This window comes from Mustelus asterias, chromosome 11, assembly GCF_964213995.1.
Source record: "Mustelus asterias chromosome 11, sMusAst1.hap1.1, whole genome shotgun sequence".
In the NCBI taxonomy this organism is placed as follows: Eukaryota; Metazoa; Chordata; class Chondrichthyes; order Carcharhiniformes; family Triakidae; genus Mustelus; species Mustelus asterias.
Genome location: NC_135811.1, coordinates 62241700 through 62262047, shown reverse-complemented (window position 1 = coordinate 62262047; position 20348 = coordinate 62241700). Strand labels below are relative to the sequence as shown.

At 44.1% G+C, this 20348-nt stretch overlaps 1 protein-coding gene across 2 annotated transcripts in view; it reads left to right on the top strand.

Annotated features, from left to right (window-relative positions):
* Positions 1-20348, top strand: part of tspan15 (tetraspanin 15) — a 143417-nt gene that overhangs the window by 110431 nt on the left and 12638 nt on the right. The gene's annotated exons all lie outside the window — the stretch shown is intronic.

Below are 20348 nucleotides of genomic sequence, written 5' to 3'. Positions count from 1 at the left end.
GGCTGGGAAAGTGTTTCTCTGGAGTAAAGGGAAATACAGTGTCATCAGGGAGGAAATTAGACGGGTAAATTGGAACGAGGCATTCTTGGGGAAAAGTACCGAAGGAAAGTGGAGGATTTTCAAGGAATGTTTGTCTGGAGCTCTGCATGACAACGTTCCGATGAGACAGGGGGGTGTTGGTAGGGTACGGGAACCGTGGTGCACGAAGGTTGTGATGAACCTGGTGAATAAGAAAAGAGAGGCGTACAGAAGGTTCAGAGAGCTAGGAGGTGTTAAGGATTTAGAGGAGTATATGGGATGTAGGAAGGAGCTTAAGAAGGAAATTAGGAGAGCGAGAAGGGGTCATGAGAAGACCTTGGCGGGTAAGATTAAGGAGAATCCCAAGGCTTTCTACAAATATGTCAAGGGTAAAAGGATGAGATGTGAAGGCATAGGATCCTTAAAAGGTGAAGGGGGAAAAGTTTGTGCGGAACCGTTAGAAATGGCGGAGGTGCTTAATGAATACTTTACCTCGGTATTCACGGTGGAAAGGGATCTGGGTGGTTGTACTGCTGGTTTGCGGTGGACAGAAAGGATCGAGCATGTGGACATAAAGAAAGAGGATGTGTTGGAACTATTGAATGGCATCAAGGTTGGTAAGTCGCCGGGACCGGATGGGATGTACCCCAGGTTACTGTGGGAGGCGAGGGAGGAGATTGCGGAGCCTTTGGCGATGATCTTTGCATCGTCGATGGAGACGGGAGAGGTTCCGGAGGATTGGAGGATTGCAGATGTGGTCCCTATATTCAAGAAAGGGAACAGGGACAGCCCGGGAAATTACCGACCGGTGAGTCTAACCTCAGTGGTTGGTAAGTTGATGGAGAGGATCCTGAGAGACAGGATTTATGATCATCTAGAGAAGTTTAGTATGATCAAAAGTAGTCAGCACGGCTTTGTCAAGGGCAGGTCGTGCCTTACGAGCCTGGTTGAGTTCTTTGAAAATGTGACCAAACACATTGACGAAGGAAGAGCGGTGGATGTGGTCTATATGGACTTCAGCAAGGCGTTCGATAAGGTCCCCCATGCAAGACTTCTTGAGAAAGTGAGAGGGCATGGGATCCAAGGGGCTGTTGCCTTGTGGATCCAGAACTGGCTTGCCTGCAGAAGGCAGAGAGTGGCTGTGGAGGGGTCTTTCTCTGCATGGAGGTCAGTGACCAGTGGAGTGCCCCAGGGATCTGTTCTGGGACCCTTGCTGTTTGTCATTTTCATAAATGACCTGGATGAGGAAGTGGAGGGATGGGTTGGTAAGTTTGCTGACGACACCAAGGTAGGTGGTGTTGTGGATAGTTTGGAGGGATGTCAGAAGTTGCAGCGAGACATAGATAGAATGCAAGACTGGGCGGAGAAGTGGCAGATGGACTTCAACCCGGATAAGTGTGTAGTGATCCATTTTGGCAGATCCAATGGGATGAAGCAGCAGTATAATATGAAGGGTACCATTCTTAGCAGTGTAGAGGATCAGAAGGACCTTGGGGTCCGGGTCCATAGGACTCTTAAATCGGCCTCGCAGGTGGAGGATGCGGTCAAGAAGGCGTACGGCGTACTAGCCTTCATTAATCGAGGGATTGAGTTTAGGAGTCGGGAGATAATGCTGCAGCTTTATAGGACCCTGGTTAGACCCCACTTGGAGTACTGCGCGCAGTTCTGGTCACCTCATTACAGGAAAGATGTTGAAGCCATTGAAAGGGTGCAGAGGAGATTTACAAGGATGTTGCCTGGATTGGGGGGCATGCCTTATGAGGATAGGTTGAGGGAGCTTGGTCTCTTCTCCCTGGAGAGACGAAGGATGAGAGGTGACCTGATAGAGGTTTACAAGATGTTGAGAGGTCTGGATAGGGTAGACTCTCAGAGGCTATTTCCAAGGGCTGAAATGGTTGCTACGAGAGGACACAGGTTTAAGGTGCTGGGGGGTAGGTACAGAGGAGATGTCAGGGTTAAGTTTTTCACTCAGAGGGTGGTGGGTGAGTGGAATCGGCTGACGTCAGTGGTGGTGGAGGCAAACTCGTTGGGGTCTTTTAAGAGACTCCTGGATGAGTACATGGGATTTAATGGGATTGAGGGCTATAGATAGGCCTAGAGGTAGGGATATGATCAGCGCAACTTGTGGGCCGAAGGGCCTGTTTGTGCTGTGGCTTTCTATGTTTTATGTTCTAATTATAACTGTTGGTACACATGGCTCATTTCAAGTTTGGCATAAGTTTAGCCTCCTAATTTAGCATACAAATCTTCAATTCATGGTTTTGGGTATCAATCCAATTTTGTTGTTTGATTCACAGTTAATTTGTAGTCCCCACAAATCCTGATAGTTCTATCTGGCACTGGCACGATGGGAGCTGCCCACTCCGATAACTGTCTAGGCTTGATGATGCCTCATTCTTCTAGCCATTTGGGTTCAGACTCAACCTTCTCGTGTAAGGCATAGGGTACAGGTAAGGCTCTGTAAAGTTTTGGTGTGGTCTCAGAATCCACGTAAGCTTTTGCTTTCAGGCCCTGTATCTTGCCTAACTCATCTTGGAACAACAACTGGTATTTTTAAGGCATCATGGAGGTTTTCATCGTTGATTTTGAAGATTTCTAGCCAATTTAACCTAATTTGACAAAGACAATCTTGGCTCATCAAACTTGGCCCTTGGCCCTCTCTTACTATTGGAGGCAGTTGAGCTTTTTTAAAATTCATTTATGGGACATGGGCGTCACTGGCTGGCTAGCATTTATTGCCCATCCCTAGTTGCCCTTGAGAAGGTGGTGCCTTCTTGAATCGCTGCAGTCTATGTTGTGTGGGTTGACCCACAAGGCCGTTAGGGAGGGAACTCCAGAATTTTGACCCAGTGACTGCGAAGGAACAGCAATATATTTCCAAGTCAGGATGGTGAGAGGCTTGGAGGGGAACTTGCCATTTATGGGTGGTCTTCCCATTTATCTGCTGCCCTTGTCCTTCTAGATGGAAATGGTCATGGGTTTGGAAGGTATTGTCTAAGGACCTTTGGTGAATTGCTGCAGTGCATCTTGTAGATAGTACACACTGCTGCTACTGAGCGTTGGTGGTGGAGGGATTGAATGTTTGTCAATGTGGTGCCAATCAAGCGGGCTGTTTTGTCCTGGATGGTGTCTAACTTCTTGAGCGTTGTTGGAGTTGCACACATCCAGGCAAATGGGAAGTATTCCATCATACTCCTGACTTGTGCCTTGGAGCTGGTGGATAGGCTTTGGGGAGTCGGGGAGGTGAGTTACTCGCCTTAGTATTCCTAGCCTCTGACCTGCTCTTGTAGCCGCTATGTTTATTTGGTGAGTCCAGTTGAGTTTCTGGTCAATAGTAACCCCAAGGATGTTGACAATGGGGGATTCAGTGATGGTTACACCATTGAATGTCAAAGGGTGGTAGTTAGAATGCCTCTTATTGGTGATGGTCATTGCCTGGCATTTGTGTGGCGCGAATGTTATTTGCCACTTATCAGCTCAAGCCTGGCCAATGTCCAGATCTTGTTGCATTTGAACATGGACTGCTTCAGTATCTGAGGAGTCGCGAATGGTGTTGAACATTGTGCGATCATTGGCGAACATCCCCACTTCTGATCTGAGCTGACTGACTTCTGTTGCTATTCCTAGGATCCTTATAGCTTCCCCAATATATGTTGTTAGCCTGACCGTCATGCTTAACTTTAGGGGCTGAACCGCACTTTGTAAATAATGATGCACTTGTTCTCCTACAAGTGTAGCGGAGGCACTCGTGTCCACTCTTTTCTGAGTGGCTGGCCATTTACAATCAACACAATCGTAATTGGAGTCATCTTGTCCACCTTAATGTTGTTTAACCTGTATACTTCAGAATCGTTTGGAGAGTTATTCTCAACACTGTGTACGAGAGTCAGAATTTTTTTTCTTCCCCGCCCCCCTTGGCTCTGCTTAGTCTTGTATTTACTCCTAATGTGCCCCTCCTAGTGTGGGAATAACTTGGAGCTTTCCAGAATTTACATCTCTCCTGTGGATGATCTCCCCCACTCCGGTAGCTCAAAGCTCCTGGTCTGTGGATCAAATTCCCTACACCTCTGCACTTTTCTTTTGCTCGAACCTCTTTGCTCTTTACATCCTGTGTCCTCCTCTCTGGTGTCTTGACTACCAGGGGCTTTCCGCCAAACCTGATGGACATCACCTGCTTGTATGCTCTCTGGCTCCATTGCCCCCCTTTTGCTGCTTTCTTCACCTTGTGCGACCTCTAATGCCGCCTTTAAAGTAATCTCTGCCTCTACTAATTTATTTTGCAGTCGTGTAGTTAACACCACAGACTAGCTTGCCCCTCAACATGTCGTTTAGTGCAGACCCGCACTTGCACTATTCAGCCGTTTGTCTTTGGCACGCCTTGAACACAGGTATTGACCCCCCCTAGGGGTCTTGTTGTCGAATTAAATTTGTATCACTGCATTATCACCGAGGACTTTGGGTGATAATGTTTCTTAACAAATTCCACAGTTTAGGAGTTGGGGCATCTGGAGCAGTCAGGCACCCTTTCAGGCTATAGAGTGGAACCCTGATGGCAGGCGATAGTATTATCCGCTGCTTCTCCCCCCCCCCCTCGCGCGCCCCCCCCTCGCGCCCCCCCCCCCCTCGCGCGCCCCCCCCTGCGCTCGGCCCCCGCCGCACGCCCCCTCGACCCTGCTCACCCCCGCCCCCCCCCGCCTAACTTTTAATTACTAAGCTAGTCCCAATTGCCCTCGTTTGGCCAATATCCCTCGATTCAAATCTTACCCATGTAATTGTGTAAATGCTTTTTAAAAGACAAAATTGTACCCGCCTCTGGCAGCTCGTTCCAGACACTCACCACCCTCTGTGAAAAAATTGCCCCTCTGGGCCCTTTTGCATCTCTCCCCTCTCACCATGAATTCTGTGTCTCTTCTCACACTCTGTATTATCCAGCGCTATTTTGTATTCAAATTAACTCAAATTTGAAGTATGAACCAATTGCAACAATCTATTCGTCTTTACTCTCTTTCGCTTTTGTCATTTTGAATATATTTTTTAACTGTCATGCTAAATTCCTCAGTGTGATATGTTTGCTTCATTCACTGATTTTAGTAGTCATTGTGGGTTAGTTGGCCTGCTGTCCACTTCCTCTGATGTTTATACTGATGGTACCTGCATTCTGGTAATTCCTATTGCAGGCTGGAGAGGACAGTTAGAAAGAAGCAGATGTATTTCTAATTCATACAAATTTTCTCAGTCGATCCCTCAAATTGAAGCTGAGTTTATCCCGTACAAGAAAATGGTCAGGTGTAGCAATATGATACTAACAAACCAGAGTCCAAGATTTTCTCGCAGTTAGTTAAACATTGCTGAAATTAATTCCAAATTCATTTTTAGTCAAACGATGGAATCATTCTTAATAAAAATGATCTTTGAATAAATTTTGAAATGATTAACCATCAAAAACATGCAGAAAGCCAGAAGCAAAATTATTTTCCCCCATTTCCCATGCTGAAGCAGACAATTTAACAAATCTGATGAAAGGCGGCATGGTAGCACAGTGGTTAGCACTGCTGCTTCACAGCTCCAGGGACCTGGGTTCGATTCCCGGCTTGGGTCACTGTGTGTGGAGTTTGCACATTCTCCTCGTGTCTGCGTGGGTTTCCTCCGGGTGCTCCGGTTTCCTCCCACAGTCCAAGATGTGCAGGTTAGGTTGATTGGCCATGCTAAAATTACCCCTTAGGGTCCTGGGATGCGTACATTAGAGGGATGAGTGGGTAAAATATGTGGGGATATGGCGGTAGGGCCTGGCTGGGATTGTGGTCGGTGCAGACTCGATGGGCTGAATGGCCTCTTTCTGTGCTGTAGGGTTTCTATGATTCTATGAAGTGACTCAGTCACAAATCGGACAATAATATCAGCACTGGATAAAAGCAAATTATTGCAGATACTGGAATCTGAAATTAAAAGAGAAAACGCTGGAAAATCTCAGCAGGTCTGGCAGCATCTGTAAGGAGAGAAAAGAGCTGAGGTTTCGAGTCCAGACGACCCTTTGTCAAAGCTGAAAGGCAAAGAAAGTGGGAGATATTTATACTGCAGGGGGAGGGAATGAAAGATGAGTCATAGCCACAGAAACCAAGGGAAAATACTGCTAACAGCTGTCCACAGAGAGAATAAAGGGTGTGAATGGCCAAGAAGTTGTAAGCTGTGACAGATGAAGATGGCGGGCGAAATGTCTGTCCTTGGCCTGCTGCAATGTTCCAGTGATGCTCAACGCAAACAGTAGAGGAACAGCATCTCATCTTCCGGCTCGGCACTTTACAGCCTTCCAGTCTCAACATCGAATTCAACAACTTCAGATGATTCGCTCTACCCCACCTCGGCCCCCTTTGTTTTCATTCTATTAATTTTTTACCGTTCTCTACCTTTTATTTCTTTATTGTCTTTATTCATTTTTCTTCCCCACCCCGCCCCCACTCTTTCCCCCTACATTATCCCCTTCCCTTACCTTTTCTCCCGCCGCTACTTCCCCTTTTCTACATTTTACCTTTGCCTCATCTTTTTTCGCCTTCGCCCTCCCCCTCCCCATACATCTTCATCTGTCACAGCTTACGGCTTCTCTGCCGTTTGGCCATTCACACCCTTTATTCTCTTTGTGAACAGCCATTAGCAGTATTTTCCCCTGGTTTCTGTGGCTATGACTCGCCTTTCATTCCCTCACCCTACAGAATAAATATCTCCCAGGGTCATCTGGACTCGAAACGACAGCTCTTTTCTCTCCTTACCTGCCAACAGATATGGCTGCCTGACCTGCTGAGATTTTCCAGCATTTTCTCTTTTGGATTAATATCAGCATTGTGTCAGCAGCACATAGCCAAGTGATAGTTCAAAAGCTCGGTTACATTAAAACAAAAATCTGTAGGCACCACATGGGCTTCCATTACAACATGCTAGTCTGGGGCAGTGGAAAATGGTCAACCTTTTGCACACTGCCAACTGGCTTGAGGGTGCTAACAAATTGGCAATCTATGGGTTTGGTTCAGATAATAGGCTAGTGAGCCTGTGGAGGGCAGGGACGATGGGTTGCAGGGGAGGGGAATGGGCAGGCACTAACTAGGCTTGATGGAGTGAGAGCAGAATGGACTGACAGTAGCCTGCTGGAAGAGATGGGAATGGCTTGTGTGGGTATGTTGGAAGGGAGGGAAATGCATTGACAGTGGCCTGTTGGAGGGGAGGGAAATAGTTTGCAGTGGGTTTGTTGGCAGGGAGGGGAATGCATTTGAAGTGGACTTAGTGGAGGGAAGAGGAATATGCTGGCAGTAGCTTGTTTGGGTAGGAAATGGGTTGGCAGTGGGTCTATTGGAGGGGAGGAGAATGGGCTGACAGTGGGTCTGTTGACAGGGAAGGAAATAGGTTGGCAGTGGGTCTGTTGGAGAGGAGGAGAATGGTCTGGCAGTGGGTCTGTTGACGGGGAGGGAGATGGGTTGGCAGTGGGTCTGTTGGAGAGGAGGGAGATGGGTTGGCAGTGGGTCTATTGGCAGGAGGGAGCTGTGTTGGCAGGGAGGGAGCTGGATTGGCAGTGGATCTGTTGTAGAGGAGAATGGGCTGGCAATGGATCTGTTGGAGAGGAGCGGAATGGACTGGCATGGGTCTGTTGAAGAATTGCGAGTTGTCCTCCGACAGTGGGTTCCCTTTCAGACCGTTGTTGAGACGGTTTAACTGGTGGGTGATATGGCACTAGTATCTTCTTTGCATTTAAATCCACGTGAATTTCAATTTCTGTCCTGTTACTGGCAAAGAACCGTCGTTTGGATATTTAAACAATCTCCCACTTGTTTGAAATTGGATTTTTGGATGCCTGTATAAAGACCTTAAAAATTGAATCAAGTAAGCAAATAGCATCTCACAGCCTCCTCCAGAATTTTCTTTGCTGTACTGTTCTATGTTCTATGTTCTTGCTGGTTTGCCCATTTTTTGGCTGAGAAACATGTGACTGTTCGTCAGAAAGGCATGCCCGGTTTTAAATGGATCATTGTCTTTCAGGCATTATTCAACAATAACTGCTCGAGTATGTTGCTATTTTGAAGTTCTGACTTTGTTTTAATCTTAAGCAAAATTGCAACTAAGTAAATTTTCCATGTTACAATGGATGGACATGGGTGAATGGGTGAGTTGAAATTTATCTCCACTATTCCATCCATTACCAATTCTGTTGGTCAGGTTTGAGAGTGAAAGCACTGCAGCTGTGAGCTGATCACTTGGAGCTGTGTACCCCTTCATCCATTCCAATCTCTCTCTCCCTTAAACCTCTCCCCACTCACTATTGACTACTTCACTTTTCTGGCCCCATGTCAGTTAACATTGTTAGCCAATACCTTTCCTATGGTACTGCCCACTTCCCTTCGGAACCTCTTTTTGAAAATTTTACATACAAAGCACCTTGGGTTAATGTTCACAGTAAAGGTGCCTCATAAACACAACTTGTCCTCTAGCCAATTGTAAAGTATCGCCATTTTATATTTCCTTACACTGCTTTAGTTCTGAAGCTGCAATAATGTTCTCATATAGCATGATGCAGCCACTATATTTTATCATCTCAGAGTTTGGAAATGAATGTATTTATTTATTGGGTTACCATTAGATTTGAATGTTCACCAAAGATGATCATTTATAAAAAGCTCACAAACTGTTTTGTAATTGACAGGATCGTGTTAATAATGTTTACAAAAAGGATCAGTTTAGCTTTTCATTTTACCTTTGTAAGCACAAAGACTGTGCAGTGGATTCAGTATTTGTATTCTAAATGTCCTGTGGACTTATTAATGGTATACAAAAGTGTGATGGTAAGAGGAGAAAAAGCAATACAAGTGTAAATTCAACAACTGTCATCAACAGCATAGACAGAATGTCAAATGGTTCATAATTTCCATTGCATTAGGTATTTGTTCTAATGTGGATTAGTATTTATTAACATACTATTTTTAAACAAGAGTTAAGCAAACACACAGCCTTCATTTACTGAGTTTCCACTATTGCTTCTGTTAGCATGGTAGCTTGGTTCTCTCTGACTTATTTACCTCCTCCAGTGTAACTTGAGGTAGTAGACTGATGCCTGAGGCACAGTGCTCCTACTGCCAGCAACATATTAATTTAAAGTTAGTGCCCTACTCTGAGAGCACTCGGAACCCAAATTCTCTTTGGTGTCAAGGAGCTGCATTAAAAGGCAGCACAGTGTTATAAGGAACAGGGAGTGATGCTCAAGAGCACTGTGACCTAGAAGACAACCTTGAGCTTTTGACTTCCCCCGTGTTATAGGATTTCTAATTCCAAGTGAAAATGGGCAACGTAACTGTTGTGAGTTTTAAGAAAGGTACCTTATTGGGTTCCACCTAAAAGAGATACCTTATTGGGTTCCATTCTCCAGAGTACTGACTGAACTGATTTCAGTGCAGTGGATAGTCATTTCTTAAAGTTTGGCTTTTATAGATGTCACTAAACTAGCAAACTACTTTGTTTGTTCTAGCTAAATTTCTGCTCTTTTTTGGAAGGTAATATAGATGGTATTTTTTTAATGTTGAAATGTATTTGACTTTAAACATGTCTACTTTGTGCCTATGGGAGAGTTGTGACTGATATTGCAGATTGAGTGCCTGTTGTAGTATTTGTCTTAAGTTCTTTAAACTTCAGAAGTTGAGTTAGCTGGGAGAGAAAGAGACAGCGCTCCCTGCAACTTCAAATATAAATGGGATCCTGACTAACTTATGTCAATGCTATGGGCCTGAATGGAAAATATCCTGAGGAAATTCACCTCAGCCACTTTCTTCATCCTAATTTTAGTTATTTTTTTCAATAAAGTAAAATGATTGCCTGTGATAAATTATTTTGATGACAGACAGTAAATACAATTTATTCTAGTGTCTGAGACCTTTGGGACATAGAGGCAGTATTTTATCCTCATCCTTATTTAGCTTCTTCATTTGGCTCCTGTTATTTGATAAGATCATGACTGATCTGATTGTAGCCTCAACTCTACTCTCCTGTCTACCCCCTATATTCTTAGATTCTTGATTGACAAACTAGTCAATCTAATTCGGCCTTAAAACATATTCAATGATCCAGCCACCGCTGCTCCCTGGAGACGTACATTCCACAAACTAATGACCCTTTGGAGCAAGAATATTTCTCTTATCTCCATCTTAAATGGGAGACCTCTTATTTTTAAACTGTTTCCCCTAGTTCTGGTCTCTCCCACAAGGGGAAGCATTCTCTCAGCATCCAACTTGTCAGCTTCCCTCAATCTTATATGTTTCAAAAGATCGTCTCTAATTCTTCTGAACACCAGTGGATACAGAACCAACACATTCAACTTTTCCTCATAGCTCCATCAACTCAGGGATCAGTCGAGTGAACCTTCTTTGAACTGCTTCAAATGATATATCCTCTCAAGTGAGGAGGTCAAAATTATATGCAATACTCCAGTTGTGGCCTCACCAATGCTCAATGCAATTGCTGCAAAAATTCTCATTTGCCTCCCTAATCACTTGCTGCACGTGCATACTAACTTTTTATTGTTCATGTATGACAATATCCAGATCCCTTTGTTTTGCAATCTGTGTTAAAAAAACATATCACTTTTCTATTCTTCATGTCTGTAGTAACTTGGCTTCACCAGTGATTGACAAACTAAGTAAATTTATTAATAGTAACCACTAGAAATAGAGCAATGCAGATTCAATGATTACAGTCATGCCTCCAGGATCTAATTGGTGGGACAAGTCCAGACAAGTTGAAGTGATGCCGGACTTAGTTCCTGATTGGTCAGTCTGGGTCACGTAAATCTTCCAGAAGTTTGCCCCTTAAAGGGGCTAGACACCACAACACCAAAGTGGACAAGTTCACATTTTCCTACCTTATACCCCATCTGCCAAGTTATTCCCATGCATTTAACCTATCTAAATCAATTTTAGACCTTTTGTCCTTGCAATTTACTTTCCTATCTATCTTTGTGTCATCAGCAAATTTAGCTACCTCACATTCAATCCCTTCATCTAAGTCAGGGGTCTCCAAACTTTTCATTTAGGACTTCAAGGGCCACATCGTATATTTTACACATTTTTGGGTGCCAACGAAAAAAAATTGGTTTTATAAATGAATGAATAAAATTTAAATTAATGAATAAGTTTTATTTGGATCATCTTTGTAATCAGCATGATATGATTTAGAACAAAAGAGAAATGTGACAATTATAAAGAAGCAATGCCGTGCTTACACTGAGAAATGATATATAATGAGTAAAAATGTCAAACATTAGCAAATGCTCTGACAAAATAATGAATTTTGATAAAGCGTTTGATAAGGTTCCCCCTGATAGGCTATTGCAGAAAATACGGAGGCATGGGATTGAGGGTGATTTTGCGGTTTGGATCAGAGATTGGCTAGCTGTAAGAAGACAGAGGGTGGTGGTTGATGGGAAATGTTCATCCTGGAACTCAATTACTAGTGGTGTACCACAAGGATCTGTTTTGGGGCCACTGCTGATTGTCATTTTTATAAATGACCTTGGATGAGGGCGTAGAAGGCTGGGTTAGTAACTTTGCGGATGACGCAAGTTGGTGGAGTGGTGGACAGTGCGGAAGGATGTTGCAGGTTACAGAGGGACATAGATAAGCTGCAGAGCTGGGCTGAGAGGTGGCAAATGGAGTTTAATGCGGAAAAGTGTGAGGTGATTCACTCTGGAAGGAGTAACAAGAATACAGAGTACTGGGCTAATGGTAAGATACTTGGTAGTGTGGATGAGCAGAGAGATCTCAGTGTCCATGTGCATAGATCCTTGAAAGTTGGCACCCAGGTTGATAGGGTTGTTAAGAAGGTGTACAGTATGTTAGCTTTTATTGGTAGAGGGATTGAGTTTCGGAGCCATGATGTCATGTTGCAGCTGTACAAAACTCTGGTGCGGCCGCACTTGGAGTATTGCGTACAGTTCTGGTCGCCGCATTATCGGAAGGATGTGGAAGCATTGGAAAGGGCGCAGAGGAGATTTACCAGGATGTTGCCTGGTATGGTGGGAAGGTCTTATGAGGAAAGGCTGAGTGACTTGAGGCTGTTTTCGTTAGAGAGAAGAAGGTTAAGAGGTGACTTAATAGAGGCATACAAGATGATCAGAAGATTAGATAGGGTGGACAGTGAGAGCCTTTTTCCTCGGACGGTGATGGCTAACACGAGGGGACATAGCTTTAAATTGAAGGGTGATAGATATAGGACCGATGTCAGAGGTAGATTCTTTACTCAGAGAGTAGTAAGGTCGTGGAATGCCCTGCCTGCAGCAGTCGTGGACTCATCAACATTAAGGGCATTTAAAGGGTAATTGGATAAACATATGGATGATATTGGAATAGTGTAGATTAGAGGGGCTTTAGATTGGTTTCACAGGTCGGCGCAACATCGTGGGCCAAAGGGCCTGTACTGCGCTGTTATGTTCTAATTACTTAACTGCAGATGAGAAAAGCAGGCTATTCATTTTTTAATTTTTATTTACTGAAATTTTACAAATGTTTACTTGAAATGAGAATTTGCCCAATTTTGTGGCACGCAATAAGAAAAATAAACACGCCCCAAGAAAGAACTTCAGTAAAACAAAGCAAAGAAATTCAAAATAAACTTGAACCAGGTCGAACAAAAAGAAATTCAGTCTGCACCTTTCTACACAATTCTGGCAATTGGAGTTTTCAATCGTAACCAACAAATCATGAAGTTTTGCACAAGATTAATGGGAATGATGGAACTGCTTTTTTAATTTCAAAATATTGCTGAACTGAGGTTTCAAGCTTGAGGAGCCAATTATTAGAATGGACTTCAAATGCTCATCAGATAAATTTGCTCGATATTTGGACTTGACATACTTCATTTTTGAAGATGTTTGTTCACACAGGTACGTTGTACCAAAAACTGATACAAATCCACAAGCAAATCGCTTCAACTTTGGAAACTGCTCAGGCTGCAAAGATTTATAAAATTGGATCAGATTTCCTTCTTGATACTTGTCTTTCAGCATGTCATCTGATTGGAGATCAATAATTTTCATTTGAAACTGACTTGGGAGTGTTTCAACATTGTAGCCAAATGGATTTTGAAACAGCTTTATTTCATCTGCGTTTCCATCAAGATCAGAAAATCGTTCCTGAAATTGTTTTTGCAAGTCCTTAATGATTTCTGTTGCAAATGAAGAAGGAAATTCTGCTTCACTTTCTTCATGAAATTTTTCACAACATGGAAAATGAACCAAGTTATGAACTTTCAGCTGTCCTTGAAATAGCATCAGTTTTGCCCTGAATGCCTTGACATGCGCAAATAGATCACAAATCAAATTTGTTTCACCTTGCAACTTCAGATTCAATTGATTCATATGGCCTGTCACATCTGCAAAAAATGCCAATTTCCAAAGCCAGTCAGTGTTTGATAAAAGTGGTTCGGGTCGATTCTTCTCTGTGAGAAAGGAATCAATTTCCTATCTGAGCTGAAAGAACCGTGATAGAACCTTTCCACAACTAAGCCATCGAACTGCTGTATAATAAGGCACGTCACCGAACTCGGAATCAGTTTCTTTCAGAAAATCACGAAACTGGCGATGATTAAGCCTGTGAGATCGAATGAAATTCACTGTTGAAACAACAGGTTTCAGAACGCAAGACATATCCACATATTTTCCGCACAATGCTTGTTGATGGATAATGCAATGCAGAAACACGGGCTTTGAGAATCCACCAACCTCACAAGCTTTTGTGATTTGTCCAACCAAACCTTTCTTCATCCCAGACATGTTCTTTCCTCCATCAATTGTCACGCATTGCAGTTTATTCCACCCCAGGTTATATTCTAACACAGCTTTTTGCAATTCTTTGAAGATGTCTTCTCCAGTTACTGTGCTGTGCATGCTATGCACTGATGCTAATTCTTATGTCACATTAAATTCACTGTCGACGCCGCGGATGAATACTCGGAGTTGTGATGTGTCACACACATCAGTCGATTCATCAAGTGCGTGAGAATACGATAAGGTGCCTCACAAAAGGTTGCTGCAGAAGATTGGGGTACACGGAGTTAGGGGTAAGGTGTTGGCGTGGATTGGGGATTGGCTATCTAACAGGAAGCAGAGAGTTGGGATAAATGGGTGCTTTTCTGGTTGGCAGTTGGTGACCAGTGGCGTGCCGCAGGGATCGGTGCTGGGGCCTCAATTGTTTACCATTTACATAGATGATCTGGAGGAGGGGACTGAATCTAGGGTATTCAAGTTTGCTGATGACACGAAGGTGAGTGGGAAAGCGAATTGCGTGGAGGACGCAGAAAGTCTGCAGAGAGATTTGGATAGGCTGAGCGAGTGGGCGAGGATCTGGCAGATGGAATATAACGTTAGCAAATGTGAGGTTATCCACTTTGGAAGAAATAATAGTAAATTGGAATATTATTTAAATGGAGAAAAATTACATCGTGCGACTGTGCAGAGGGACCTGGGAGTCCTTGTGCACGAATCGCAAAAACTCAGTCTGCAGGTGCAGCAGGTGATCAAGAAGGCAAATGGAATGTTGGCCTTTATCGCGAGGGGGATAGAATATAAAAGCAGGGAGGTCTTGCTGCAACTGTACAAGGCACTGGTGAGGCCGCAACTGGAGTACTGTGTGCAGTTTTGGTCCCCTTATTTGCGAAAGGATATATTGGCCTTGGAGGGAGTGCAGAGAAGGTTCACCAGGTTGATACCGGAGATGAGGGGTGTGGCTTATGAGGAGAGATTAAACAGATTGGGTCTGTACTCGTTGGAGTTTAGAAGGATGAGGGGTGATCTTATAGAGACATATAAGATAATGAAGGGGCTGGATAGGGTAGAGGTGGAGAGATTCTTTCCACTTAGAAGGGAAACCAGAACTAGAGGGCACAGCCTCAAAATAAGGGGGGGCCGGTTCAGAACAGAGTTGAGGGGGAACTTCTTCTCTCAGAGGGTAGTGAATCTCTGGAATTCTCTACCCATTGAAGTGGTGGAGGCTTCCTCGTTGAATATGTTTAAATCACGGGTAGATAGTTTTCTGATCGGTAAGGGAATTAGGGGATATGGGGAGCAGGCGGGTAAGTGGAACTGATTCGCTTCAGATCAGCCATGATCTTGTTGAATGGCGGGGCAGGCTCGAAGGGCCAGATGGCCTACTCCTGCTCCTATTTCTTATGTTCTTATGTTAATACAACTGAAAATTTCTTTCTTTGTCTGCAATTTGATGAAATATATTGCTTCCTCTATCCTCAATTCTACGAGCAACAGTATTTGGCACAAGACTGATGATTTTGAACAGATTTGCTTTCTCTGGGCATAACTCTTCCACTGCTTCCATTATGCACTCTTTGATGAGATCTCCATCGGTGAATGGCTTTCCTCTTTTAGCCAACACATGAGCTAGTTTGTAACTGGCCCTGGTTAAAGCTTCATTTTCAGTTATCTTCTGCGTAAAAAAAGCTTGTTGGGAAAGCATTGATTCAAATTTGCATTGATTCAAATTTTTCCGAACGCTGTGTTCCTGTGAATTGGGAATAACTTGGTTCATGTTTGGTCTCATCGTGCCGACGTACATTGTACTCCTTCAAAACTGCAACAGTTTCGTTGCACATGACACACAAGGCTTTATCACCTGCTTGTACAAAGAAGTACTTTACACCCCATTCTTCATTAAACAGGCGGCACTCACTGTCCACTTTTATTTTATTTTTTCCTTCCATAACTGAATTGGTCTGAATTGCCGCCATCATTGTCATTGTTCTCGCTCATTTCAGACAGATGGAGCTTACGGATTGGATAAAGCAGCTGTCACTCAGTCAATGCAGAGCAGCAATTGGATAACAGATGTCGCAATTGATGATTCATTTAATGAACTGTCAAGTCACAGGGTGGCAGCTCTGATTGGACAATAGGCCGGTAAAGAGGGCGGGGATTCCCATGGGTCCATCAGACACCGCGCGGAGCGGCAGCAAACGTCCGGCCTGTGGCTCCCGTCCCCGTGTCCGGATCCTGAGTCAGCGGCGGGGTTCCGGACGCGGGAGTGTTTTCGGCAGCGGGAATCCCGTCCCGCCCCACTGGCTGCAGGCCAGATGTTAGCCTGCTGCGGGCCAGATGTGGCCTGCGGGCCATAGTTTGGAGACCCCTGATCTAAGTCATTCATGTAGATTGTAAATAGTTGAGGCCCCATCACTGTCTACTGGTTTTGGCTTTCCAACCCGAAATTGATGCATAAATCCCTACCCTTTGCTTTCTCTTCATCGACCAATCCTCTATTCATAATATTTTACACTCTACATCATGAATCCTTATTTTGTATAGTAAAGTTTGATGTGGCACCTTATCAAATGTCGTTTGAAAATCCAAAGATACCACATCCCTCGGTTCCTCTTTATTCATGTTGCTTGTTACTTCCTCACAAAACTGTAACAAATTGGTCAAACATGATTTCCCTTTCTCAAAACCATGTTGACTCTGCCTGATTGCATGAAGATGGTCTAAGTGCCCTCCTATAATCTCCTGCTGTTATCCCCCTCCTTTCTTGAATAGGTGAGATACATTTGCTGTTTTCCAAATTGATCTTTGCAACTCAAAGAAATGTTGTAAAATTACAACTACTAGCTCATCTTTTAGGACCTCAGGGTGAAGTCCAGTTGGTCCTGGTGACTTGGCAGGCCTTCATTTTACTAGTTTTCTCAGTACCCTTTCCCTGATGGTTATAATTATTTTAATTTGCCCCCTCCCTTTCACCTTTTGATTCACATTTCTGGGATGTAATTTGTGTCTTTGACAATGAAGACTGCCACAAAATTTCAGTTCATCGCTTCAAAAGAGCAAAAAAGAACAAAGAAAATTACAGCACAGGAACAGGCCCTTTGGCCCTCCAAGCCTGCACCGACCATGCTGCCCGACTTAACTAAAACCCCCTACCCTTCCGGGGACCATATCCCTCTGTTCCCATCCTATTCATGTACTTGTTAAGACGCCCCTTAAAAGTCACTATCGTATCTGCTTCCACTACCTCCCCCGGCAACGGGTTCCAGGCACCCACTAGTCTCTGTGTAAAAATCTGCCTCGTGCATCTCCTTTAAATCTTGCCCCTCGCACCTTAAACCTATGCCCCCTAGTAATTGACTCTTCCACTCTGGGAAAAAGCTTCTGACTATCCACTCTGTCCATGTCTCTCATAATCTTGTAGACTTCTATCAGGTCGCCCCTCAATCTCCGTCGCTCCAGTGAGAACAAACCAAGTTTCTCCAACCTCTCCTCATAGCTAATGCCCTCCATACCAGGCAACATCCTGGTAAATCTTTTCTGTACCCTCTCCAAAGCCTCCACATCCTTCTGGTAGTGTGGCAACCAGAATTGAACACTACATTCCAAGTGTGGCCTAACTAAGGTTCTATAAAGCTGCAACATGACTTGCCAATTTTTAAACTCAACACCCTGGCCGATGAAGGCAAGCATGCCATATGCCTTCTTGACTACCTTCTCCACCTGCATTGCCGCTTTCAGTGACCTGTGTACCCAGATCCCTTTGCCTATCAATACTCCTAAGGATTCTGCCATTACTGTATATTTCCTATCTGTATTAGACCTTCCAAAATGCATTACCTCACATTTGTCCGGATTAAACTCCATCTGCCATCTCTCCACCCAAGTCTCCAACTGATCTATATCCTGCTGTATCCTCTGATGGTCCTTATTGCTATCCGCAAATCCACCAACCTTTGTGTCATTAATTCCCCAGACTCAACTCTGTAGAGCAGGGTTTCCCAAACCTTTTCAGCCACAGAACCCATTTGACCTCCCAAGAGTACTGACAGAACCCTCAGAAACATTCTTATTGTGTTGACTACAAAAGATGTATTGTTTTTGTGCAATAGGTACAAACATGCAAAACCTAATTTATTGACGTCTTTCCTATTCTATGTGCGCATTTACTATAATTAAAAAGTTATCTTATTAAAAAAAGTACTTGGGTACCTTTTTGTAATTTTTAATGGGAGGAGTAGTGCTGCACCTTTGCTTCAGTTGGTTAATGGGAAGAGTGCTGCTGGAAAGCTGGAATCTCGTATTGGACCCACACACCCCGACCCCTCTCTCTCTCAGACACACAGGCTGGAATTTTCCCAACCCACCTGCCATGGAAATCGTAGCAGGAATCGACAGAACCATGCAATGGTCCACTGACCTTGGGTGGGATTTTCTGGTTTTAGGGTAAGTGCGGCCGGAATATCCCACCCCTAGACACTCTCTCTCTCTCACACATACTCAGTCTCACCTCTCTCTCTTTCACACACTCACTCACATTTCTCCCTTATACACACACACACACACACAGACAAACCCTCAGCCCCCTCTCTCACATGCCAGTGATTTCCGTTTGCACTGCACCCTACCCTCGGCCCATTTTGCTCCTTGCCATGCTCTCACTCACGCTTTGCAGCCTGTCTTCCCCCTCTGCGAGTCCCAATTCGAAGCTCACTTCCCTCCCACTAAAACACCCACTCTCTCCATCACTCTGCTGATCTGGAAATTTGAGTTTTGTGCTGTTTCCAGCTCATCCAATTAGAGGCTGGTTTCTGGAGAAGCCAGCCTCTGATTGGACAAGCTGCTTGGTAGCATTTTTCAAATTTTATGCATCAACTTAACCTGCCGCAGAGCGAGCCCCTTGGAACCTCTGGGATTTCACAGAACCCCGGTTTGGGAAATCCTGCTCTCGAGGACCCAAAACTCACTTTTATTACTCTTCCTTATTAGCTACTTGTAGAAACGCCTACTTTCTGTTTTTATATTTGTAGTTAGCTTTCTCTGATACTCGAATTTCTCCCTCTACACTCTTTATTAATCCTTTGCTGATTTTTTAAACCTGCCCAATCTTCTGACTTACCACTAGTCTTTTCAGAATTATACATTTTTTTCCAATTGGATACTTCCTTTAATTTCCTTTGTTCACCACAGATGATGGATGCATTCATCTCCAAGAGTCTCTCACTGAAATATATCTTTGCTGCACGTAATGAAATATCTCCTTTAATGTCTGCCACTGCATTTCTTCTGACCTATCCCTTAACTTATTTTCTCCAGTCATTTTAGCCAGCTCCATCTTCATACTCTTGTAGTTGCCTCAATTTACGTCTAAAACACAAGTCTTAGTCCTATTCTTTTTCTCAAACTGAATGAGAAATTCAATAATACTATGATCACTGCCACCCAAAGGCTCAAAGAACAAAGAATAGTACAGCACAGCGACAGGCCCTTCAGCCCTCTAAGCCTGCGCCAATCATGATGCCTGCCTAAACTAAAACCGTATGCACTTACGGAATCCAGATCCGTCCATTCCCATCCTATTCATGTATTCGTCTAGTTGCCCTTGAATGCCGCTATTGTACCTGCTCCCACTGCCTCCCCGGGCAACACGTTCCAGACATTCACCATCCTATGTTTAAAAAAAAACTTGCCTCGCACATCTCCTCTAAACTTTTCCCCACATACGTTAAACCTATGTCCCCTAGTACTTGACTTTTCTACCCTAGGAAAGAACATCTGACTATCCATTCTGTCCATGCCACTCATAATCTTATAAACTTCTTATCAGATCGCCCCTCAACCTCTATCATTCCAGTGAGAACAAACTGAGTTTATCTGACCTCTCCTGATAGCTAATACCCTCCAGACCAGGCAACATCCTGGTAACTACTTCGGTACCCTCTCCAAATCATCCACATCCTTCTGGTAGTGTGGCGACCAGAATGTACACAATATTCTAAATGCAGCCTAACTAATGTTCTGTACAGCTGCAGCATGACCTGCCAATTTTTAGACTCGATGCCCCGATCGATGAAGGCAAGCATGCCGTATGCCGCCTTGACTACCTTATCCACCTGCGTTGCCACTTTCAGTGATCGGTGGCGATTTCTCTGCCTGTCAATACTCCTAAGGGCGCTACCATTTACTGTATAATTCCTATATGCATTGGACCTTCCAAAATACATTATCTCACACTTGTCCGGATTAAACCCCATCTGCCATTTCTCCGCCCAAGTCCCCAACCGGTCTGTATCTTGCTGTATCTTCTGACAACCCTCTTCTCTATCCACAACTCCACCAATTTTTGTTGTTGTCTGCGAACTTACTAATCAGACCAGCTACGTTTTCCTCCAAATCATTTATATATACTAGGAACAGCAAAGGCCCCAGAACTGATCCCTGTGGAACACCGCTAGTCACAGCCTTCCATTCAGAAAAGTGCCCCTCTACTGCTACCCTCTGTCTTCTATGGCCAAGCCAGTTCTGTGTCCATCTTGCCAGCTCT